Source organism: Pongo abelii, chromosome 13, assembly GCF_028885655.2.
Source record: "Pongo abelii isolate AG06213 chromosome 13, NHGRI_mPonAbe1-v2.0_pri, whole genome shotgun sequence".
Classification (NCBI taxonomy): domain Eukaryota; kingdom Metazoa; phylum Chordata; class Mammalia; order Primates; family Hominidae; genus Pongo; species Pongo abelii.
The window spans coordinates 38,448,712-38,468,471 of NC_071998.2; the positions used below are offsets into that span (position 1 = coordinate 38,448,712).

Sequence of the window (19,760 nt, forward strand, 5' to 3'; positions counted from 1 at the left end):
CACATAATTGTCAGATTCACCAAAGTTGAAATGAAGGAAAAAATGTTAAGGGCAGCCAGAGAGAAAGGTCGGGTTACCATCAAAGGGAAGCCCATCAGACGAACAGCGGATCTCTCGGCAGAAACCCTACAAGCCAGAAGAGAGTGGGGGCCAATATTCAACATTCTTAAAGAAAAGAATTTTCAACCCAGAATTTCATATCCTGCCAAACTAAGCTTCATAAGTGAAGGAGAAATAAAATACTTTACAGACAAGCAAATGCTGAGAGATTTTGTCACCACCAGGCCTGCCCTAAAAGAGCTCCTGAAGGAAGCGCTAAACATGGAAAGGCACAGCCGGTACCAGCCACTGCAAAATCATACCGAAATGTAAAGACCATCGAGACTAGGAAGAGACTGCATCAACTAACGAGCAAAATATCCAGCTAACATCATAATGACAGGATCAAATTCACACATAACAATATTAACTTTAAATGTAAATGGACTAAATGCTCCAATTAAAAGACACAGACTGGCAAATTGGATAAAGACTCAAGACCCATCAGTGTGCTGTATTCAGGAAACCCATCTCACGTGCAGAGACACACATAGGCTCAAAATAAAAGGATGGAGGAAGATCTACCAAGCAAATGGAAAACAAAAAAAGGCAGGGGTTGCAATCCTAGTCTCTGATAAAACAGACTTTAAACCAACAAAGATCAAAAGAGACAAAGAAGGCCACTACATAATGGTAAAGGGATTAATTCAACAAGAAGAGCTAACTATCCTAAATATATATGCACCCAATACAGGAGCACCCAGATTCATAAAGCAAGTCCTGAGTGACCTACAAAGAGACTTAGACTCCCACACATTAATAATGGGAGACTTTAACACCCCACTGTCAACATTAGACAGATCAACGAGACAGAAAGTCAACAAGGATACCCAGGAATTGAACTCAGCTCTGCACCAAGCGGACCTAATAGACATCTACAGAACTCTCCACCCCAAATCAACAGAATATACATTTTTTTCAGCACCACACCACACCTATTCCAAAATTGACCACATACTTGGAAGTAAAGCTCTCCTCAATAAATGTAAAAGAACAGAAATTATAACAAACTGTCTCTCAGATCACAGTGCAATCAAGCTAGAACTCAGGATTAAGAATCTCACTCAAAACCGCTCAACTACGTGGAAACTGAACAACCTGCTCCTGAATGACTACTGGGTACATAACGAAATGAAGGCAGAAATAAAGATGTTCTTTGAAACCAACGAGAACCAAGACACAACATACCAGAATCTCTGGGATGCATTCAAAGCAGTGTGTAGAGGGAAATTTATAGCACTAAATGCCCACAAGAGAAAGCAGGAAAGATCCAAAATTGACACCCTAACATCACAATTAAAAGAACTAGAAAAGCAAGAGCAAACACATTCAAAAGCTAGCAGAAGGCAAGAAATAACTAAAATCAGAGCAGAACTGAAGGAAATAGAGACACAAAAAACCCTTCAAAAAATAAATGAATCCAGGAGCTGGTTTTTTGAAAGGATCAACAAAATTGATAGACCACTAGCAAGATTAATAAAGAAAAAAAGAGAGAAGAATCAAATAGATGCAATAAAAAATGATAAAGGGGATATCACCACCGATCCCACAGAAATACAAACTACCATCAGAGAATACTATAAACACCTCTATGCAAATAAACTAGAAAATCTAGAAGAAATGGATAAATTCCTCAACACATACACCCTCCCAAGACTAAACCAGGAAGAAGTTGAATCTCTGAATAGACCAATAACAGGAGCTGAAATTGTGGCAATAATCAATAGCTTACCAACCAAAAAAAGTCCAGGACCAGATGGGTTCACAGCCGAATTCTACCAGAGGTACAAGGAGGAGCTGGTACCATTCCTTCTGAAACTATTCCAATCAATAGAAAAAGAGGGAATCCTCCCTTACTCATTTGATGAGGCCAGCATCATCCTGATACCAAAGCCGGGCAGAGACACAACAAAAAAAGAGAATTTTAGACCAATATCCTTGATGAACATTGATGCAAAAATCCTCAATAAAATACTGGCAAACAGAATCCAGCAGCACATCAAAAAGCTTATCCACCATGATCAAGTGGGCTTCATCCCTGGGATGCAAGGCTGGTTCAATATACACAAATCAATAAATGTAATCCAGCATATAAACAGAACCAACGACAAAAACCACATGATTATCTCAATAGATGCAGAAAAGGCCTTTGACAAAATTCAACAACCCTTCATGCTAAAAACTCTCAATAAATTAGGAATTGATGGGACGTATCTCAAAATAATAAGAGCTATTTATGACAAACCCACAGCCAATATCATACTGAATGGGCAAAAACTGGAAGCATTCCCTTTGAAAACTGGCACAAGACAGGGATGCCCTCTCTCACCACTTCTATTCAACATAGTGTTGGAAGTTCTGGCCAGGGCAATTAGGCAGGAGAAGGAAATCAAGGGTATTCAATTAGGAAAAGAGGAAGTCAAATTGTCCCTGTTTGCAGATGACATGATAGTATATCTAGAAAACCCCATTGTCTCAGCCCAAAATCTCCTTAAGCTGATAAGCAACTTCAGCAAAGTCTCAGGATACAAAATCAATGTGCAAAAATCACAAGCATTCTTATACATCAATAACAGACAAACAGAGAGCCAAATCATGAGTGAACTCCCATTCACAATTGCTTCAAAGAGAATAAAATACCTAGGAATCCAACTTACAAGGGATGTGAAAGACCTCTTCAAGGAGAACTACAAACCACTGCTCAAGGAAATAAAAGAGGATACAAACAAATGGAAGAACATTCCATGCTCATGGGTAGGAAGAATCTATATCATGAAAATGGCCATCCTTCCCAAGGTAATTTACAGATTCAATGCCATCCCCATCAAGCTACCAATGACTTTCTTCACAGAATTGGAAAAAACTACTTTAAAGTTCATATGGAACCAAAAAAGAGCCCGCGTCGCCAAGTCAATCCTAAGCCAAAAGAACAAAGCTGGAGGCATCACACTACCTGACTTCAAACTATACTACAAGGCTACCGTAACCAAAACAGCATGGTACTGGTACCAAAACAGAGATATAGATCAATGGAACAGAACAGAGCCGTCAGAAATAATGCCACATATCTACAAGTATCTGATCTTTGACAAACCTGACAAAAACAAGCAATGGGGAAAGGATTCCCTATTTAATAAATGGTGCTGGGAGAACTGGCTAGCCATATGTAGAAAGCTGAAACTGGATCCCTTCCTTACACCTTATACAAAAATCAATTCAAGATGGATTAAAGACTTAAACGTTAGACCTAAAACCATAAAAACCCTAGAAGAAAACCTAGGCATTACTATTCAGGACATAGGCATGGGCAAGGACTTCATGTCTAAAACACCAAAAGCAATGGCAACAAAAGCCAAAATTGACAAATGGGATCTAATTAAACTAAAGAGCTTCTGCACAGCAAAGGAAACTACCATCAGAGTGAACAGGCAACCTACAAAATGGGAGAAAATTTTCGCAACCTACTCATCTGACAAAGGGCTAATATCCAGAATCTACAATGAACTCCAACAAATTTACAAGAAAAAAACAAACAACCCCATCAAAAAGTGGGCGAAGGACATGAACAGACACTTCTCAAAAGAAGACATTTATGCAGCCAAAAAACACATGAAAAAATGCTCACCATCACTGGCCATCAGAGAAATGCAAATCAAAACCACAATGAGATACCATCTCACACCAGTTAGAATGGCAATCATTAAAAAGTCAGGAAACAACAGGTGCTGGAGAGGATGTGGAGAAATAGGAACACTTTTACACTGTTGGTGGGACCGTAAACTAGTTCAACCCTTGTAGAAGTCAGTGTGGCGATTCCTCAGGGATCTAGAACTAGAAATTCCATTTGACCCAGCCATCCCATTACTGGGTATATACCCAAAGGACTATAAATCATGCTGCTATAAAGACACATGCACACGTATGTTTATTGCCACATTATTCACAATAGCAAAGACTTGGAACCAACCCAAATGTCCAACAATGATAGACTGGATTAAGAAAATGTGGCACATATACACCATGGAATACTATGCAGCCATAAAAAATGATGAGTTCATGTCCTTTGTAGGGACATGGATGAAATTGGAAATCATCATTCTCAGTAAACTATCGCAAGAACAAAAAACCAAACACCGCATATTCTCACTCATAGGTGGGAATTGAACAATGAGAACACATGGACACAGGAAGGGGAACATCACACTTCGGGGACTGTTGTGGGGTGGGGGGAGGGGGGAAGGATAGCATTGGGAGATATACCTAATGCTAGATGATGAGTTGGTGGGTGCAGCGCACCAGCATGGCACATGTATACATATGTAACTTACCTGCACATTGCGCACATGTACCATAAAACCTAAAGTATAATAATAATAATAATAATAAAAAAAGAAAAAAAAAATAGACTTTTCCCACTTCTTCTCACATAAATTATTGGATTAGTTTGTATCATTAGACTTACATCTCTCCATTTCCTTCCTCTCCACCCCCACTCCTGAGAACCACTGTTTATTCTCTATCTCTGTACAAAGTAGCAGATATGTAAGACAAACATGTGTAAAGATCTAATGTACAACATGAAGACTATAGTTAATAATAGCATACTGTTTTCAGGATACTTGCTAAATGAGTAGATTATAGCTGCTCTTGCTACAGAGGGGAAAAATGGATAACTCTGTGACATGATAGATATCTTAATTTGTTTCACTGTAATGACCATTTTACTCTATATATGTATTTCATAACATCATGTTGTATACCTTACATATACACAAAAATTTTTTTTAATTCTCAAATGACTCATAAGGATTGCTCCTCCTCCATTCAAATAGTGAAGGGAAAAGGTAAGTGATGTGGGTTGCCAAAATGGCTGACTGTAGAAATCACAAACAAGGTTTAGAGACTACTGAAAAGTTGACGAGACTCTAGAAACAGAAGTAAAGATGGCGATTTATTTTATTTTATTATTTTATTTTATTTTATTTTATTTTATTTTGTTTTATTTTATAGAATCAAGATAACCCTGAAAGGGAAAGGCTGCGCTTGGTCTTTGATTCGGCAGTCAGTTTTTTTACAAGGCAGGCTTGGGATGCTGCCTTTATGGTTCTGCGAGTACTGCACCCCATCTGGAAGAGGAATCAACTTTTAGGGCCACCTTTGGGGTCCTAATTCTGAGACTTGCACCCACCCTTGTTTGTGCATATGCACAGCTTCACAAAAGGGTGACCATAGGTCACACACACACACACACACACCACACAGAGTTCCAGATTTTCTATCATTAAAAAGGATAGCAGTGTGTGTTGTTGTAGAAAGACTTTCATCAGTAAAAACCTTGAAAATGTGAAAGTAGAATTACTTAACTTTTAAAAATTCTAGTTAATATATTCAGAAGTTCTTAGTCCCTGGAGATTTTTAGGAGCTGAGGTATTATGGAAATTCATTTAATAATTGGCTAGATCCAGGTTGTAGGAGAATACTCTGACCATCTACCAACAGTTTGGGGATATTCTTCCCTTATTCTCCAGAATGTGCAATTTACTTGGTGCTTGTAATTTCTTTTGAATATTTCCAGTTCTTCCAGAAGAAAGTCAGCATCTTATAAATTAGTCTAGTATTCTTGAGGAATTCAGAAAGATTATAACAAATCATCAGGGGGAAAAAAAATCTCAATCTTACCAGTAAGTAAGGACTTCAGCACATGATTAAATTTCCTAGGGCTGGAGTTACTGAATTGATAGGCTTACACGCAGTAATGCTAATAAAAACCTCTTGGAAACACATTTTCAATTTATAACTATGAAGGAAAATGCAGGCCTTTCATCAGGCCTTCTTCTCATTATCAAAATGTCTTTTGCTCAAAGGCAAATAAATAGACATCAATGTTAAAATCAGGTAAGAACATAGATTCTTGATGATATGAAATGACCGCAATTTTAGGTCTCAAAATTGCATACTATTTATAAAAGTGGTTGACAAATACATTTAAAATTATAATTTATTTTCGCATTCAAAGCATAATTTTAGAGAAGGTCAGTAAAAGTATGCCCATTATTAGAAAATGTGCTGAAGTCTTATCATTGTTATATAACAACCAATACAGATTTTAATAGCTAAATTGACTTAAAGCTTTTCTGCTTGTGACATGTGTCCATTCTCCCAGAATGAAAACTTCCTGTCTCTCTTTTGACTTTACAAATGGCACAGGTACTTCCTTCCTTCATTCATTCAATAAATATTTATAAAGCATCTACCAATCAACTAGATACTAGGTGCTAGGATACAGCAGTAAATAAAGCAGGCAAAGAAACAAGAAACAAAGAAGTATCTGATATGGTGTTAGCTAGTGATAAATACTGGGAAGAAAAATAAAACAGGGAAAGGGGACAGAGAGGTATAGGGTTTTGAAAAAGATTCCCTGGAGGTGACATCTGAGTACAGAACTAAATTAAGTGAGAAAGTGAATCATGCAGATATCTAGGGCAGTGATTCTCAACCAGGGTGACTTTGCCTCTCCAGGGAAGTTTGGTGTCTGGAGAAGTTTTTAATTGTCACAACTGAGGTAAGGATGGTACTGGCATCTGGTGGATAGAGAACAAGGATGCTGCTAAACACCCTATGCTGCAGAGGGCAGGTCCCTGTAGCAAAGAATTATCCAGCTTAAAATGTCACTAGCACTGAAGTTAAGAAACCCTGATCCAGAGAAAGAGCATTCCAGGATAAGAAGAAAGTAAATAAACACAACAGGCCATGAGATGGGAACTTGCTTGGTATATTCTAGGAAGAACTAGAGGGTGTGTGTCGCTGGAGCACAGTGACAAGCAGCTACAGATCAGGAAAAGAATTTGGAAGATAGTTCAGGGCCAGGTCACATGGGGTAACAGGCAAGACTCCTGCCTCTCATTTGTCTGCTCTGCTTCCCTCTTTACTAAGCTCCTATTCCAAACTCCCCAAGGAGAACTAGCTGGCATTGCTGGCAGATGTCCTAGGAAGCTGAATGGGTTTTGGTGGGAGACAAGGATTTCACATATGTGTTTACCTGAAAAGTACATTCAAACCCATCTTGCACCATGATGGGAGATCTTAGAGTTGGCTCTCCACAGGCTGGAAAGATCATTTCACTGAAGTTCTGGAATAGAGTTCTCAAATGTGGTCATTACTAGACTCATGGCTCTTTGAATTTATATTAGTGAAAATGAAATAAAATTAAGCATTCAGTTCCTCCAGTGTACTAGCCATATCACATTCCTGACAGCCATATGGAATCCTCGTCCTAAACATGGAACTCTGACTGACCTCAGTCTCTGGAGCCGTTTTCTGTATTGCTCTTATCCTGACCTTCCCCAGACTTTTTGTGCTGAGACACCTACTGACATCTTGGAAGGGCAGCCACTTTGGTATTGTTCAGGGGCACAGAAAACTGTCCTCCATTGTCTCCAGGCCTCTTCAAATGATGTGTGGATGACTACCAGATTTATGCTTGATTGGCTAGCCAAATGCCCTTGTTTTTTGAAATAATGGTTCATAGGGGATCCTGAAGTCCTTTTGGGTTGGCAACTTGCGTTTAGAGCTCTGGTTCTGAGTCTAGTTTGTATCATTTCTCCTCACTGTGTTATTTTCCACTTGCCCACACTGTCGCTTCTATTTTGCTTTTCTGCCTACACAACAGAGATTTTGTGCTAAGATACGAGTATTACTCAGTGACTCTGTTTTCCAACTTTAAAAATAAGTTTAAAGAACAAAGTATATTCAGAATTGTGGACATGGATTTCATATTTCTACTTAGTACATTGTACGGTATGTGCTTTGATTTTGTTAGTTGGATGTGTTCTTCTAGAAATGAAATCCTAGGCATTATCTTTATATTAAGCCAGCAATGGCTCAGATTTGAAAGGACAACAAAACTAAGATAAGAATTAGGCTCCTCGATCAGCGTAGAGTTTATCCTCACTCATAATTTTTTTAAGCTTTTGGTAGTGGATGCCTTTAAAATGTTCTTTAAATGTTTATGGCATTGGTTGTCAAATTTTGTGGCTTCAGGTTTCTTTTACACTCTTAAGCATTATTGAGGACCCCAAAGAGCTTTTGTTATGGGGACTATATCTTTCTGTATTTACTATATTTGAAATTAAAACTGGGACAAATTTAAAGCTCAAGAAAATCCAGGCACATATAACTTTAGCCGTCAGAGGAATTGCATTATCACACATCATGTAGCCTCTGGAAGAATCCACTGCATGTTTGTGAAAGAATAGAAGCAAAAAAGGCAAACAGCATCTTAGAATTGTTATGAAAATAGTTTTGACCTCCCAGACCCGTCAAATAGAAATGCAGTGACCCTCAAGAATTCCCAGACCTTACTTACAGAACTGCTAAGCACACAGTTATTTTGCTTCTAGAAGATATTTTTTCTGCTACTGCTGGGTTAATCTTTCCTTGGCCTGAAGTGGCCAATAGATCTCTATGGAGAAGAAAACAAAATAGGCATTTATTAAGTACATTCTCTGGGTCTGTTCCATCATCTCCCAGCTGGCAGTTAAATCACCAATCTCATTTCATGTATAGTCATCCATTTCCACTGGCTTGAGGGTAGGATCATTTCTCCCTGTGTTCCTGCAGCACCCTCCTAGCTGGCTGATTTGCAGTCCTCCTGGCTTGTCTCCAGTCTTTCTCCACCTGTGGCCAGAACAATCTGCCTAAAACCTCCATGAGACCATATGTGACCCTGATCTTTCCCACAGCCTTTTGGATGAAGTGAAACTTCCTCCGCATGGCTGACAAGGCCCATTCATGACCAGGCTCTACAGATCCCTCGTATCATTTTCCTTCTTTCTACTGCCCCTACCTTCCTCCCCAGACTCATATCCTAGCACTTTTAGTTTGTTGAGCACCTGAACATTTGTGTTCTTTCTCATATTTGAACCTGTAAATGTGTTATTCCCACTGTCTGGAACTTCTCAGCTATTCCTGGCCGAGACCTACTGGTCCATCATATCTCAATGTAGATGTCACTTCGGTGAGGAAGACTTCTTTACCACCACCACCCCCCTGATAGGGCTAGAACTCCTCTTATTTGCCCCTGTGATACCTGGCCCTCTCCTTGTCATGGCACTTGTGACACTGCAGGGTAATTGTGTTTTCCTTGGTTATGTCCCCTTACCTGAAAGCATCTTGAGGTAAGGAAACATGTCTGGGATCATCTGCATCCTCTACCCATAGGGGCAGATGATGGTCACATGGTACACAGTTGTTGAATGATGAATTAATCAGTCAAAAAATTTTTTTCAGAGTGCTAGGGCTTTATTACAAATGGAGTTGACTTGTAAAGAGGCCCCTCTCCAATCTTTCTTCTGTACCCTCTTCCCTCCCAAAGACATCCTTCCACAGGAGGATTAGGGAGAAGGAAATCTGGTGAGTGAAAAGGGGCACTGCTTTTGCCAAAGTCCTCTGAAACAACCACTGAGTCCTTCTGGACCCAGTTGAGAATCTTCTAGAGGAAGAGGTTTAGCTCTCATCTTCAAGGTCCTTCATTTCTTTTTTTTTTTTTTAATTTTATTATTATTATACCTTAAGTTTTAGGGCACATGTGCACAATGTGCAGGTTTGTTACATATGTATACATGTGCCATGTTGGTGTGCTGCACCCATTAACTCGTCATTTAGCATTAGGTATATGTCCTAATGCTATCCCTCCCCCCTCCCCCCACCCCACAACAGTCCCCAGAGTGTGATGTTCCCCTTCCTGTGTCCATGTGTTCTCATTGTTTAATTCCCACCTATGAGGGAGAACATGCAGTGTTTGGTTTTTTGTCCTTGCGATAGTTTACTGAGAATGACGGTTTCCAGTCTCATCTATGTCCCTACAAAGGACATGAACTCTTCATTTTTTATGGCTGCATAGTATTCCATTGTGTTTATGTGCCACATTTTCTTAATCCAGTCTATCGTTGTTGGACATTTGGGTTGGTTCCAAGTCTTTGCTATTGTGAATAGTGCCACAGTAAACATACGTGTGCATGTGTCTTTATAGCAGCATGATTTATAATCCTTTAGGTATATACCCAGTAATGGGATGGCTGGGTCAAATGGTATTTCTAGTTCTAGATCCCTGAGGAATCGCCACCCTGACTTCCACCATAGTTGAACTAGTTTACAGTCCCACCAACAGTGTAAAAGTGTTCCTATTTCTCCACATCCTCTCCAGCACCTGTTGTTTCCTGACTTTTTAATGATTGCCATTCTAACTGGTGTGAGATGGTATCTCATTGTGGTGTTGATTTGCATTTCTCTGATGGCCAGTGATGATGAGCATTTTTCACGTGTTTTCTGGCTGCATAAATGTCTTCTTTTGAGAAGTGTCTGTTCATATCATTCACCCACTTTTTGATGGGGTTGTTTGTTTTTTTCTTGTAAATTTGTTTGAGTTCATTGTAGATTCTGGATATTAGCCCTTTGTCAGATGAGTAGGTTGCAAAAATTTTCTCCCATTTTGTAGGTTGCCATTCACTCTGATGGTAGTTTCTTTTGCTGTGCAGAAGCTCTTTAGTTTAATTAGATCCCATTTGTCAATTTTGGCTTTTGTTGCCATTGCTTTTGGTGTTTTAGGCATGAAGTCCTTGCCCATGCCTATGTCCTGAATGGTATTGCCTAGGTTTTCTTCTAGGGTTTTTATGGTTTTAGGTCTAACATGTAAGTCTTTAATCCATCTTGAATTAATTTTTGTATAAGGTATAAGGAAGGGATCCACTTTCAGCTTTCTACATATGGCTAGCCAGTTTTCCCAGCACCATTTATTAAATAGGGAATCCTTTCCCCATTGCTTGTTTTTGTCAGGTTTGTCAAAAATCAGACGGTTGTAGATATGTGGCATTATTTCTGAGGGCTCTGTTCTGTTCCATTGATCTATATCTCTGTTTTGGTACCAGTACCATGCTGTTTTGGTTACTGTAGCCTTGTAGTATAGTTTGAAGTCAGGTAGCGTGATGCCTCCAGCTTTGTTCTTTTGACTTGGGATTGACTTGGCGATGCGGGCTCTTTTTTGGTTCCATATGAACTTTAAAGTAGTTTTTTCCAATTCTGTGAAGAAAGTCATTGGTAGCTTGATGGGGATGGCATTGAATCTATAAATTACCTTGGGTAGTATGGCCATTTTCATGATATTGATTCTTCCTACCCATGAGCATGGAATGTTCTTCCATTTGTTTGTATCCTCTTTTATTTCCTTGAGCAGTGGTTTGTAGTTCTCCTTGAAGAGGTCCTTCACATCCCTTGTAAGTTGGATTCCTAGGTATTTTATTCTCTTTGAAGCAATTGTGAATGGGAGTTCACTCATGATTTGGCTCTCTGTTTGTCTGTTATTGGTGTATATGAATGCTTGTGATTTTTGAACATTGATTTTGTATCCTGAGACTTTGCTGAAGTTGCTTATCAGCTTAAGGAGATTTTGGGCTGAGACGATGGGGTTTTCTAGATATACAATCATGTCATCTGCAAACAGGGACAATTTGACTTCCTCTTTTCCTAATTGAATACCCTTTATTTCCTTCTCCTGCCTGATTGCCCTGGCCAGAACTTCCAACACTATGTTGAATAGAAGTGGTGAGAGAGGGCATCCCTGTCTTGTGCCAGTTTTCAAAGGGAATGCTTCCAGTTTTTGCCCATTCAGTATGATATTGGCTGTGGTTTTGTCATAGATAGCTCTTATTATTTTGAGATACGTCCCATCAATACCTAATTTATTGAGAGTTTTTAACATGAAGGGTTGTTGAATTTTGTCAAAGGCCTTTTCTGCATCTATTGAGATAATCATGTGGTTTTTGTCTTTGGTTCTGTTTATATGCTGGATTACATTTATTGATTTGCGTATGTTGAACCAGCCTTGCATCCCAGGGATGAAGCCCACTTGATCATGGTGGATAAGCTTTTTGATGTGCTGCTGGATTCAGTTTGCCAGTATTTTATTGAGGATTTTTGCATCAATGTTCATCAAGGATATTGGTCTAAAATTCTCTTTTTTGGTTGTGTCTCTGCCCGGCTTTGGTATCAGGATGATGCTGGCCACATAAAATGAGTTAGAGAGGATTCCCTCTTTTTCTATTGATAGGAATAGTTTCAGAAGAAATGGTACCAGCTCCTCCTTGTACCTCTGGTAGAATTTGGCTGTGAATCCCTCTGGTCCTAGACTTTTTTTGCTTGGTAAGCTATTGATTATTGCCACAATTTCAGAGCCCGTTATTGGTCTATTCAGAGATTCAACTTCTTCCTGGTTTAGTCTTGGGAGGGTGTATGTGTCAAGGAATTTATCGATTTCTTCTAGATTTTCTAGTTTATTTGCATAGAGGTGTTTGTAGTATTCTCTGATGGTAGTTTGTATTTCTGTGGGATCAGTGGTGATATCCCGTTTATCATTTTTTATTGCGTCTATTTGATTCTTCTCTCTTTTCTTCTTTATTAGTCTTGCTAGCAGTCTATCAATTTTGTTGATCTTTTCAAAAAACCAGCTCCTGGATTCATTAATTTTTTAAAGGGTTTTTTGTATCTCTATTTCCTTCAGTTCTGCTCTGATTTTAGTTATTTCTTGACTTCTGCTAGCTTTTGAATGTGTTTGCTCTTGCTTTTCTAGTTCTTTTAATTGTGATGTTAGGGTGTCAATTTTGGATCTTTCCTACTTTCTCTTGTGGGCATTTAGTGCTATAAATTTCCCTCTACACACTGCTTTGAATGTGTCCCAGAGATTCTGGTATGTTGTGTCTTTGTTCTCGTTGGCAAATTGGATAAAGAGTCAAGACCCATCAGTGTGCTGTATTCAGGAAACCCATCTCACATGCAGAGACACACATAGGCTCAAAATAAAGGGATGGAGGAAGATCTACCAAGCAAATGGAAAACAAAAAAAGGCAGGGGTTGCAATCCTAGTCTCTAATAAAACAGACTTTAAACCAACAAAGATCAAAAGAGACAAAGAAGGCCATTACATAATGGTAAAGGGATCAATTCAACAAGAAGACCTAACTATCCTAAATATATATGCACCCAATACAGGAGCACCCAGATTCAGAAAGCAAGTCCTGAGTGACCTACAAAGAGACTTAGACTCCCACACAATAATAATGGGAGACTTTAACACCCCACTGTCAACATTAGACAGATCAACGAGATGGAAAGTTAGCAAAGATACCCAGGAATTGAACTCAGCTCTGCACCAAGTGGACCTAATAGACATCTACAGAACTCTCCACCCCAAATCAACAGAATATACATTTTTTTCAGCACCACACCACACCTATTCCAAAATTGACCACATAGTTGGAAGTAAAGCACTCCTCAGCAAATGTAAAAGAACAGAAATTATAACAAACCGTCTCTCAGACCACAGTGCAATCAAACTAGAACTCAGGATTAAGAAACTCAGTCACAACCGCTCAACTACATGGAAACTGAACAACCTGCTCCTGAATGACTACTGGGTACATAACGAAATGAAGGCAGAAATAAAGATGTTCAAAGGTCCTTCATTTCTACATCCTAGGGGGCTTTTGTCCTCTTTTGCCTTTTGAGCTGTGGTTCACTAGTCCTGGCTAGTTTTGAGGGGCTTCCACTTCCATGGCTGCCTTCTCTTTCTGGGCAAGCTGGGTCTGCTGGAGAAGTTTTCTGTGCTTCTTCCTGCACAGAGTAATGTTGGTACGTGCACTGGATGCCCACTTCTTGAGGTGGTGCTGCATGATCAGCCCTTGGTCTATCACAGCCCCAACCACCCAGTGCCTCAGACGCCACTCCCAGTTCAATACCCACAGGTGGTTGAACAGCTTCTCCTTCAGTTCTATTTGGGACCAGTTGATCTTTCCCCAGAGAGTCCTCATAGTCACGCCACAATGCCAGTTCCCAATCAGTTAACTTTTTAAGTAGTTCCTTTATAATAAATGTTTTATTTGCGTTATCTCATTTAATCATCTTAACTTACTTCCATTGCCTAAATATCCCAGCAGCAAAGAAATAGTGAAGCTGGAATCTGAATCCTTTTCTGACCATCATATGCTGAGAACAAAGGGATCACCCAAATGGGGACAACTCACAGAAATGAATAAAGATTAAGGTAAATTTTCCAAGGGAGAAGGCAGGCAAAGAATCATTCCGACAAAGCAGCTGGGTCCTCTTTCAACTTCTAAGTGACATTGCTGGAATATTCCCAACAAGAACTCAGAGTAATACCACTAGAAATACTTGTTAAGGGAAACCGATCTGTTTCATCCTGAAAGTACTTTCCCAGTTGGCAGTTTTGAAAATGTCTATGCTCCTGGAGCTTTATAGCCTTACTTAAAAAAAAAAAAAAAAAAAAAAAAAAAAAAAAAAGTTTGGTTTTTAAAATAAATGCCAAGAGCACTAGGACATGAAGATTACACAGACTTACTTCACACTTAGTGGAAAATTCTTGTCTTTTAAGTCTTTCTCTCTTCTGACAGTTTCTTGTTACATTGATTAAATCCCTGTGAGTTGTTTTCTTCCAGTTCAACCTCTTGCTTCCTGTTTATTTTTCCAGAAAGAACTCAGTAAAATTCTGAAAACAGAAAAGGAATTGAAAATATAGTTTTATTATTTATATTTTGAAAGAGGCATGTTTATAATAGATGCAAATACACAAACACAGGAAAAAAATTTAAATAATTTCCAGTAATTCCACCACTGTTGGTATTTTAATATATATTCTTCCCATCTGTCTGTCTTGCACATACACACACACACTCTCTCTCTCTTTCCCTATTTTCTTCTCTTATGTGTGAATGTATGCATTATTTAAAAATTTACTAATATAGTATCATATGGAACTAATTCTTATGAAATCAGCCTATTTCATTTAATTGCAAATATCTTTCCATGTCATTAATCATGTGCCTCTGCTTCTCAAATGTTAATGCATGTGCGAATCACTGGAGAACTTGTTGGAAATGCAGAATCTCAGGCCCTCCCCCAGACCTACTGCATCAGAAACTGAATCTTAACAAGTTCCAGGTAAAGGTGAAAATAGTGGTCCACAGATCATGTTTTAGTAGCAAAGGTTGAAATCTTTTTTGGAGATTGCACAGGGACCCCAGTATTGATGTAGTTAATTTTATGTAACTAAGCCCCATATGATCAAACACTGGAGTTATTTCCAATTGCCCTGCTAGGATGAGACACATTCTTACAAATATTAGCATATATCCATCATTATTTCCTTAGGAGAAAAAGTCCTGTAGATAGTTTGCTGAATCATACATATTTTGAGGGAAATAATTTATTTTTAAGGATTACAGAATAGTGATTCATTCTTATGTGCTATGATTACATACTTCATAGCACATAAGACTATAAAATATAGCCATAGTACTTCCCGTCATATATGTGCATTTTCTCCTATCCGCAGTGAACCAAGACAGAGCTTTGATATTTTTGATTATTCTGATCAAAGCACTGTTATCACTTGAAATGGTTTCACCTCTGTCTTCAATTCATCTGATTTTATCCACCCTTCAACACAAGAGTTTTAATCTTGCTTCTTCCAGAAAGTCTTCCCTAATAGTCCAACTTTCAGTGGGCTCACTTGCTAAATATTTTCACCATTATTCTTTGGGCCAATTATCTCAAAACATACTTTTCTACTTTCTCTTGATACAACTTAAATATATGACTTTGGTCCCTCTCATCTCCTTGACTGGATTATAAATGACAGAGGGAATGGATCTTCAGTGTGCTTCATCTAAGCCCTCTGCAACCCCTCTCACTCCAAGAAGGTTTGAGTGCAATAGAGAAAGCACAGGATTTGGAATGAAAGGGCTCGTGTTTGAAGCCCAGCTCTGCCATTTACTGAGTATTCAAGGAATAAGTCATGTAATCTCTCTGAGCCCTAGCTTTATCACCTGTAAAATGGATACAGTATCTGCACTGATTACTAAGATTCTAATCCATCATGTCATTTCCAAAAATGTAAATAATTCACCAAAAGTCTCAATGTAGAGCTTGTCTCTAAATTTGATATAAGATATGCAAGTCTCTCTCTCTCTCTCTTTCTCTCTAGTACACACACTTACACACACATACACAAAAGAATGTATCTCAAGCTCAGGAACCTTTACCCAACAACAGTATAGGCAGGAACTGAACAATATTGTTTTGTTTTCATTGAATTGCATTTATTTACTTTCTTTTTAAAAATTATTATTTTTTATTTGCAAATATAAATGTATATATTTATGGTGCACAACATGATGTTTTGCTATATGTATACTTTATGGAATGACTAAATCAATGAATTTATTTATTTTCTATTTATGGCAAGCAATATTGGTTTTCTAGGTATGGTAGTGATATGAAGTTCACTTTTTAAATAAACATTTAAATTTTAAAAGGTAACTCAATTTAAGATAAAACACTCGGTAAATAGAAACACGTAAATTAAGAAAATATGGCAAAATATCATGCTGATGTTATAAAAATGACTGAAGTTTCGGCAACATCTAACTATAGGAAGCCACTGCCAACTATAATGCAAGATGCTGACATTGGTTGTTATTGTAACTATTATTATGTAAACTACTGGAAGACCAGTTCTGGGAGCCCTAGATTTAATAGATTCTCAATAAAAAATACTCAAATGTAATTTAAAATAGAGCAAAATGTCAAGTGTTCTGTTATGCAACAAGTCACCATCGATTGTTAAATCTTGCAGAACCCCAAAGTGTACCGAGAAGATCATTTGTTTCTGATGAAGTTAGATACAAATGTAGTGAAGGTCTTTATCAGAATAACTGAGATGGCTCAACATATATCAATTCCAACTGGGAGAAAGTTTGTGAATAGATTACTTTGCATAAGACATTATTCTTCATTATGAAAAACAATAAATATTTTAGGAGCACCAAGTGTACAGAGAATACTTTGCTGGCATTTGACTAAAACCTGCATTCATGGGAAAAACAAAAGGTTTACTGTCCTTCGAATCATCATGATTAGTGCTATTGTATTAGAACTCAAAGCAAGTTCACAGAGTTTTCCATTTAACTCTGAAATCTCTCAAAAAAGGAGTTTTATTAATTCTGTCTTTACATGAAGAAATGAAATCGGTCAGAGAGAGATTAAGTGATTAGTCTAAGATCATGTGGTTATTTATAGCCAGAATGAAAAACAAGAGATTCTGACTTTATGTACCTTGTAACTTTGTTATGGTTTTCCATCCAGGGTAGGCTACTGCTAGTCTTGGAGTATTAGATGATTTGACTCAAGTATTCTAGATTCGGATTGTGCCAAAGTGGGATTAAATTAGATGGATTAAATCAAATGGCAGGATTAAGTTAAATTAAGTGGGATTAAGATGAGGCCTGATATGATTGATTTCAGCATAGTGTGGAGGAATTTTCACCAGCACATTCTCCTGTCTTGGCTTTGATTATAAAGAGAAGAGGAATTCAAGAAGGCTCCTTCAAAGAATAAGCTGGCCACAGCTTGGGTCTACTTGTACCAGAAGATTGGTCAGCATCCTTCAAAGCAATAGTGTACTATCTTTAAACCTGCGTCTTTATTTTAGCCCAATAAGGTCTATTTCAAACTTATGGCCTCCAGAACTGTTCAGTAATAAATTCATGTTTCCTTAGGCCTCTTTAGTTTTTGGTAATTTTTTTACAGCAACAATAGGAAAATAATACAACACAGCTCAGAGTTCTTCCACCCAAAGTGCAGGAGAGCTGGAGTGTTTATGTGTCAACTCCTACCAGTCATTGACTGAGTGCTGCTTGGCATGGGGGTATGAATTCCTTAGCACTCAACTAAAGGTGAGTAGAAGCTGTCAGTTAGAAATCAACCAGAACACAGTGAAGTGCTAAGACTCTGGAAAAATGGACTGGGCACTGGCGGATTCCACTACAATATGTCTTTTATCTGCCTCTTCCTTTTTAGTCTGTCTTCACAGTCATGGTACATGCAGATCATCCCCTTTGATCAGTCTACTAGCACCTAGCAGGTTAATCTTCCCTAAACAGGGAGGGCCTTCAGTGGGTTGTTCTCTTTTTCGAAAATCTTCAACATTCCCACAAGAAAAGATTCTTATACAAGGTAGACCAGATTTCAAATAGTAAATTAGGACTCAATCCTCTGATACTTTAATCTTAGCTCTTGAATTTTTAAGTTTGGGTGTACAGAATGAACAGCAAGTATTCTTGGATATCTATTTGTGTATAAAGTTCCAGGCTTGGCATATGAAACTTTGGAGTCTTGAAATGTTGATCCCTTAGGTCTGCATTCCTTAGAATAGCAGTAACACCATGAGGAAGTGAGAAAATTGATTTGAAAATGGAGAAGGTTAATTAAAGGAAACAAAATTTCAAGACATGTGGTTGTCAATTGACACTACAGAAACCAGGCCTGAGAAATTCTGAGTTCTGCACATTTACAGAATGTCACAGGTATATTTAGATAAATCCAGAATCTAGGGAGATCTAATTGCTGAAATAATTTCAGCCTACCAAAGCAAGGACACTCTTACCCTTCCTACTCTGCCTGCCCTAATGGAAAGTGCTTAGAGTTTCAGAGCTTTCTGTGGAAAATTTCAGGCTCAAATGACCCCATAAAATTTGTCCACAGTCCTCACATTGATTTTCCCAAGTTCTGCTTACTTTGTGTTTGCTATTTGTCCAAACCGTAAACGGGTGGAGAAAGGAAAAAGAATCCATACATTTTTAACGTATCAAAAAAATCAAAGTAAATAATATGCTTTAAAATTAGAATAGAAAGTACTGATGCCAGAGCATTTTTTTAAAGCCTTGTTTCAGAGTAAGAATGGAATGGGGAAAGACAGAGCCTAAGAAAGGAAGAAAGCTAACATTTACTGAGTCCTGCAAAAGGTGTTTAGTTCACATCCACCTTCTGAAGAAGCCAGTAATATCTCTACTTGACAAATTATGAGGCTAAGGCTCAAAGAGGTTTTGTCATTTAAGTGATGTCATAAAACCAAGCAGTTGGCCATTTGGGATTTGAGTGTGTACTCTGTCTTATCTATGTCTCAGGTGAGACATAGCTTGCATTTATATAGTACTTTTCAAAGCGTTTTTCTTATACTGTCCTTAAACTTCATCTGTGAGGCATACATCAATTGCCACATTTTACAAATACAATTACAGAGGCTCAGGACTCTTTTGCCCAGAAAGACACAGCCAGTAAGCAGCAAAACAAATCTGGGTCATGGAGCTCAGGTTTCAGGACCTCTCTAGTGCATCCGTGTGTCCTAACCAGAAGGGGCTGAGTCATTGGTGTCCTGAAACCAGTCAGGAGCAGTTAGTTTATTTCAGAGAATCATCTAGTCAGAAAAAAAATTTAAGACTTACTTTTATTTTTTCTAAATTATTAAATAACAGAATCTCCTTGCAGAAAATTTGGAAAACATACAAAGGAGAAAAATAAAAATTATCTGTAATACCACCACCCAGAAATAATCACAAGTATTAATTTGATACATTTCTTTCCAGTGTTTATGATACAGATATGTATCCATACTGTATTTTTAGGAAAGTATTTTTAGAAAATGCATGCCATATATAGTTTAATATGCTGGTTTTCTAATTAACATTGGATGATGAATATTTTCCCGGGTCATTCAGTAATCTTAAGAAACTGACTCATGTATCATAATATTGCAT

The 19,760-nt window shown here is 38.1% G+C and overlaps 1 protein-coding gene and 1 pseudogene across 5 annotated transcripts in view; one reads left to right on the forward strand and one right to left on the reverse strand.

Annotated features, from left to right (window-relative positions):
• The window catches only part of SLC24A2 (solute carrier family 24 member 2), a 533,689-nt gene that overhangs the window by 313,373 nt on the left and 200,556 nt on the right, over positions 1-19,760 (forward strand). The window lies entirely within an intron of this gene.
• Positions 13,600-13,958, reverse strand: LOC112134940 (uncharacterized protein C11orf98-like; annotated as a pseudogene).